Source organism: Montipora foliosa, chromosome 3 (genome assembly GCF_036669935.1).
Source record: "Montipora foliosa isolate CH-2021 chromosome 3, ASM3666993v2, whole genome shotgun sequence".
NCBI classification, from domain to species: Eukaryota; Metazoa; Cnidaria; class Anthozoa; order Scleractinia; family Acroporidae; genus Montipora; species Montipora foliosa.
The window spans coordinates 11,668,973-11,676,472 of record NC_090871.1 but is presented as its reverse complement, the minus strand read 5'-3'; positions in this window follow the sequence as shown (position 1 = coordinate 11,676,472).

Sequence of the window (7,500 nt, the reverse complement as noted above, 5' to 3'; positions counted from 1 at the left end):
CTGACTGTTGGTCCGGCCGGAGTCGAACTCACGACCTCCCGCATGACAGCCCAATGCTCAACCAACTGAGCCACCGATGCGCGTTGAAATACTGCAAAGGAATCAGCACTTTACAGTGAGACCGTTCCGCCTCTTGAGGTAATATGCTAGCATTCAATTGTTAGTTGCTAACGACTTTTAAGTGGGGTGTAGTGCGAGCGGAGCGGGCAATCTGAGCCTACAGTCGCCTAGGACCTCAACAAACTACCAATCCTTCGATGGACTGGTACTCATCCCCGGAGAAAGTTATCAGCACCTTAATTTCTATTCATGCATAAATATATATATGATATAGTTCAATTTTATATTTGGTTCAAATTTTTTCAAACTAGTTCAATTTTAATGTTTCCTTTGTTTCAGATTATGACAGTGAACATTAAAGTTTAAAACCAAGAAAAGATTGGAATTCCTTTCTGGATAGTCGAGAAAAGGAGCTATCCACAAAGAGGAGAAGTCAAACAAAAATTTTACCACAATTGCTTGTAATCTCGCAATCTGATTGGCTAATTTGCCGTTGACGATAAGAGTCTGGACGACGCTGTACGCGTCATGCTCACGTCAATTTGTCACGCAATGTAATAGCCAATCAGGAAACGCCCATTATGGAAAATAAACCAATCAGATTGCGAGAAAGTTATAGACAGCGCTTGCTCTTTCTTTGTGTCATGATTTTGTTCACGCTCTGGAAATAAAAACGTTCTTTGGCGTTGAATATGGTGGTAAAAAACAAATCGAAAGTGGTTCAGCTTTGTCTGTACTCTTATCGACAAAGATATTCATCATCACAGTGGTCAAAATTTGTTGTCCACAACATTTTGACCACTGTGATAATCGCTGATAATCTGTGGTCAATGTCCGAAATCGTCGACGCCGAGAGAAGGGTACGTGTCTCGTTCTTGGCGGATCAGTCCGCCATTTTGATGTCGCTTTCCTGTGAAAGTTCACATTGTACGGACGGACGTACGGGCTGCACAACAATTTTGTGAAAGCTAAAAAGTGTTCGCTACGTATAAAAGGGAAGTTTTGGTCTATTTTGTTGCTTCTATTTTAACCGGATGGAATCTACGTGCCTACTTTACAACAACAAGCATATTTATGGCAACTAAATTACTGTGTGAGCCTTTGTGACTTTTAATTTCCTTTTCTTTTAAGATTGGCAAATGATGTTGAAACAGATTCCGTTGATGAGCGCTCTGGACCAAGGCCACTTCCTGTTTTCACCATACGTGCTCGTACGAGCAAGACTTCACAGTAACCGTTCGGTACCGCTCGTTTCTTCTTCGTAGTCAAAAATGTGCAGGCCCTACGAATATCGAATTAAGCTCCGATCGGGGAATCTAATTTTTAGCCTCCAGTATTTCCAAACTCCCTTATGGCCATTAGAACACCCACACTTTCGCCAACTTTCTGGCATTCCGAAAACGCGTTTACCATTCGGCCACTGTGACGTAGTTCTTACTATGTGATGAGATCAAATATTTAGTTTGGAATCCTTTCCGCCCGCGATGATTGACACAGTATTAAACCTTACATCTGAAAGTATATGATAAAGTGGACAGATGATTTTTCTTTGAGAACTGCAAGCTTTAAAGTTAAGGAGAATTTTCTACGTTATTTCTAGATCTTGCTTCGTTCTTGTGTGTTCCACCATTAACATAGGGAGCTTAAGGTGGCTGGAACCAGTTTCACCACTTTTAGAGACCTTCTTGTTAGATGGGTTATAACTACTATACTGTATCACGTAACAGCAATGTTATGGTACCACGTCAAACACCAATTATTGCTTAACAAAATGCACTCACAATTTTGACGTAATGGGTTACCATGGCAACATGAAAGGTCTTCAAAAACACCCTATATTTCGTCTTTACTTGCTTATATCTTAAAAATGAACTCGGTGACCCCCATTTTTTATTGTAGAATAGTAATTAGCATCTTGAGATAGAACTATCTGCAAAGTTGAAAAAAATTCTTGGGAACCAATTCAGAGCTACCTTAATTTTTCGAAAATATAAGGTAGCTCTTAATTGGCTCCCAAGAATTTTTTTTAACTTTGCAGATAGTCCTATGTCAAATTGCTAATTACTATTCTACAATAAAAATGGGGTCACCGAGTTCATTTTTAAGATATAAGCAAGTAAAGACGAAATATAGGGTGTTTTTGGAGAGCTTTCATGTTGCCATGGTAACCTATTACGTCAAAATAGTGAGCGCATTTTGTTAAGTAACAATTGGCGTTTGATATGGTACCATAACATTTCTTTTACGTGATACAGTTTAGTAGTGACAACCCTTCTAATAAAAAGGTCCTTGAAAGTAGTGAAACTGGTTCCAGCCACCTTAAACACGCACGTTTTCGAGACGCGGACGGCAACCGGAAGTAAACATTTCGCTCGCAAGGATAGCGGTCTCTCCCAGATTTTTAAATTTAGGGCCTCTGATAGTGAAAAGATACTTAGCGATATAAATGTGGTTGTGTTAAAAGGGAGAACAACTCACCTAAGGTTGCCGTCCGCGTCTCAAAAACGCACTTGCTTAAGCTCCCTAATTAATATTGCATAGACCGAATACAAAGACAAAGTAAAAACATTAGCACAGCGAACAAACGGTCTCACGCTTGTACCATTTTCACCGCGAACAAATAGCCCCTTGCCATCTCCCCTCAGTGTATCATTGACTACCAACAGAAGTTTTTGTCCATTGAGTTTTGTTTTTTATTGTTACACAGTTTGTTTCTTTGTATTGGTCTTATATACTTTGTTCAACTAGCCATATTAGCGATCGTGTTCATTGCCATCTTGTGTATATAGTTCTGTTCTAGTTTTAGAAGATTTTATATCATCAGTGGATACTGTGATCAGCTCTTTCGAAAATTGTTATTGTGCTGAGTAGTTTGAAAGGCTGTACAGTTATTTGATTCTCAATGATACTAAAGATTTGATTTCAAAGGAGAAATACAGGTCTCGATATGCAAAAGTTGTTTACTTTAGTTGCGATTTGCGTGAGAACCGAGCAGAATTACAGAGAAAAGGATGAGACGTCTATTTATAAAAGCAGACAAAGGAGGAAACTTGCTGGAACATATCTGGTTGACAGTGTACCGCGGTCATCCACATTTCATCGTATCTGAGATCACTTGCTCGTAAACACAAGTAGAGGAGCTACCTTAGGTATGCGTTTCAATATAAGCACGTGGTATGTAACACTTTTCCAAAAGCATGGATGAACAGGTAAATGCATAATGGCAGTTAAATTTACCCGGTACAGTTTATAAAAGAATGTTGCTGTTTCGTTTTCTGAGAAACGATCGAAAACGAAATGTATTTATGTTGAATTCAGGATGAACACCGCGCACCGCTGGCTTAGTTGGTTGAGCACCGGGCTGCTATGCGGGAGGTCGTGAGTTCGACACCGGCCGAACCAACACTCAGGGTCTTTAAATAACTGAGGAGAAAGTGCTGCCTTTGTAATTACATCCGCAAATGGTTAGACTTTCAAGTCTTCTCGGATAAGGACGATAAGCCGGAGGTCCCGTCTCGCAAATAACTTCCATGTTCATTTTTTCCCTGTGGGACGTCAAAGAACCCACACAATATTCGAGAAGAGTAGGGGATGTTTCCCGCTGTTGTGGCTGTCCTCGGTGTGTATATGGGTGGGTGGGTGTAGCAGGTCCACATCAGCTGAATAGCTGCCAAGACTTCAACCCGCTCAAACAAATAAATAACAAGCGAACTATTTACACAGTGAGTTAGAGTGGCCAATCAAAACAGAGTTTGTAATTGGAAATCTAAACATCTGGGAGATACAAAACAAACTTGTGAACACGTGAACCTAAAGTACTGCAAATCATAATGCTGACACTGAAACACAAAAGCGAAGGAATGGATCATGCATAGGACGTTTTGAAGATCTGAATGATTTTGGGTTACATTAAAGCGATATATTGTTAACAAGAGGCTCTAAGTAGCCTATACTCATGCGCTGTCAGGTTATTTGTACTTTTGTTGACAGTTTATAATAATAATAATAATAATAATAATAATAATAATAATAATTTGAAAATACTTTTGTTACATTTTTGGTTCAGAACCATTGTATACAAAAACGTGGTAACTCATCTTTTGCTTTGCATACCACTGGAAAACACAACTAATGCAGTAGCTAGAAATTCACATCAAAAAGCCTGTACTGCTTTCCTTATGATCCAACCTTGCCTCCCGGTACGGCATTGAGGGAGAGATATGTCGGCCCCTAAACCATATGTGACAAATCCGACGCCTATTTTCAGCTCCAAACCGCCCTTGTCATTGTAATAATAATAACTTTATTGTACACCACAAAAAAAGGTATATAGGTGGCAAGAATCTATTTGAGAGAAGTTGCTCTTTACCGTGTGAGTTCATTGACCTATACTTTTCATCTTTATTTGAAAGAGTCTGTTTTTTTTCCATGGGTCCATAGACCTGTACTTTTCAAAACAATTTGAAGGAAGTTCTTATTTTTTCTTTGGGTCCGTTGAGCTGTAAATTTCTCTCCTCTTTTTTCCAGTTTGCTGCAATTTCTGAAGTAGATTTATGCTTTCTTGTTATTTGTTTCCTTTCTATATTTGATAATTCACATAAACATCTAAGAAATGCAACCTCATAGTTTGTTTCCAAACAATTAAATTTACTTTGAATAATAGAACAAGAGACCAATAACAGAATCTACATTTGAAAATACTTTTGTTACATTTTTTGGTTCAGAACCATTGTATACAAAAACGTGGTAACTCATCTTTTGCTTTGCATACCACTGGAAAATGACACATCTTAAGGGCTAGACTTTCAAAAGTCCTTCGTCTCGTGTAGATTCGCGTCCGAAAAATCACGCTTCGCTCGCCAAAACATTTTCTCCCGGGATTCTCGTGAGGTGGAATTGTGGCAAGTCTACTTAAGGGATTGAAACATGAGAGGGATGGTTGATTTCTTCAAACACGCACTGTTTATTTTGTCATGCAAAATGGACTGATATTCCAAGCATACATACATTTTAAGACTATACTACTTCTTTTCAAGTCTTTCTATTAATTTTTCTGACTCAACAATACATTTTTCAGCAGCTATTAATTGTTTTGAATAATCCCCTACCCCCCGCCCCACGTAAAGTTACAGTCATGTATGTAAATGTATGCAAGCATAAATTTCCATGCACTAATGTCACACGGAAAACAAGAAACGGAGGGCATTTTATACCTCATGCGCTTACTGCGCATGATTAAAAATTCCAATTGAAAGTTGTCCCTTTTCGTGTTAATTAGTAATGTAAACAAGCGTTCATAATAAATTGGGTTAACAAGGAACCAGTGATTGTAAAGATAGTAATCGCCATGGTTTATATATAACACATGTGATAGTGTTATGCAAGGGTATGATAGGTATTTGTAGACTTTATTCTTCGATGTATTGTTCACATAAACAAGTATCTGTTCTTCTCTTTAATGGTTAATATTCCTTGACAGGCTTCTCACTGTTCAGAGAATTTGCTCAAACAACACTGGTGTTAATCCTTCTATTGGTTCCGTATTGTCCCTGCAAGTGACTTTTTGACTCTGTCTCGGAGGTATTGTAATGCTGTGCTTCATGGTCTTAATGGAGCAAAGTTCAGTTTGATTCAGGCTTTGGATAAAACTCACCACCTTTGAGGCAGTTTGGCTGTCTGTAATTAAATGGTGCAGTACCTCATTCTCACTAACCGTTTCCATAATCTCTTCTATCACATTAAACCCAATTAACGGGGAGTCCAGCGACTGTTCAGTAAAAAGAAAAGGGACTGCCAATTCATCTTTAGATGACCGCAGTCTAAAGTTCAGCTCCACCCATCCTATTTATGGTACCTTACTACCGTTGGCAGCCGTCAAGTTCAGTTCGATGTCCAATAATTCTGATATGTCCTTAACAGCGATGTCAGGAAAATATCTCCTTACAAACTCGTCAGATATTATTGATACTTGGGCGCCCGTGTCCCAAAGTAACTCGACCATCCGGCCATTAATCTCTCCCTTAACAGTACATCTTTTCCCAACCAGTCCCACCACAGTGGCATGTTGTTTCGGTGTCAGATGACTAGCAAAGATGCTATTGCTGGGGTCCGCATTTTCTTGCATTGCCCTGTTGGATAGGTGTGCAATTGCGCGCACATAACTTTATGTTCCTGCCAGTGTTTCTCTGACTACAATACTTTACAGCCTTGCACTTTGAACATTGTAGAAATCTCTTTATTTGTGACTGAATTTTACCACGGCCGTTACATCGGAGGGACTTGTTGCTGTTACTGTCGACTATTCCATGTCCCGTGGGAATAGTCCTCTTCCGTTTCCCAGGCGACTACCCCGGTTCTTATTTCTATGGCATTCACGAGCCAGGTGTCCTGCATAACCACAAGCAAAACAATGGTCACACTCATCACCTCTCCCACACTGCTGGCAATTCTAGCAACCCCAACGTTGATAGCGACGATTTGGCCGATAACTGTTTCCAGGGCCTCTGCAGGGTGTTTCCCGCGAACCAGGCGTTGCTGTCGGATTCCCGCGACCATTAACCTGACCTTTGCGGTCACTGATTTCTGACTTAATTTGACGGATTTCAGCCAGGAGTGCTTGGTTGCTCTCTGAACTTGTATTCTTGGGTCTTGTTTCCTTGTCTTCCCTCAGCGCCTCACATGTGTTTCCTTTTGCTGTTTTTTGGCGCTCTGAGGCCAATTTGGCACTTTTCTCTGCTTGCTGCAACGCTAGTTCATTCACCTGTTTCGTGAGTTCTTCGTCTGTGAGTCCCGTGGTGTATAGAGTCGGTCTGAGGTCGGATTCGAGGATATCATCACGCAGGCCTGTTTCAAAGGATTCCACAAATGTTTTCTGAATCAGTGCCGGCCCATAATTAAATTCACAGTCTGATTCTTGACTTGCAAAATTCACTTTGTTATGCAAATCCAATGCACGGAGTAAGAACTTCTAAGGTGACTCATTGCTTTGTTGACATACAGTGGCTGTAATTGCTGATAAACTTCGGAGGCTGCTTTCTCTCTGTAGTGCACGCGAAGGATCCGCCACAACTTAGACAGCGAGAGGTCACTTAAGTCAAATGAAACCATGTTGTCTCGCAGTGATGAGCGCAAATTCCTATTGCGTCGAGAAGCCTGAAAAATTTTCAGGACTTCAACGGGATTTGAACCCGCGACCTCGCGCTACCGGTGCGATGCTCTAACCAACTGAGCTATGAAGCCACTGACGTTGGGAGCTGGTCACTTCTGAGTTTACAACTTCTCGTGATATGTAATTATGAGTGAAAGATATATATGAAATACATCATATATTGCACTGCGGGTATGAAATCAAATGAAACCATGTTGTCTCGCAGTGATGAACGCAAATTTCTATTGCGTCGAGAAGCCCGAAAAATTTTCAGGACTTCAACGGGATTTGAA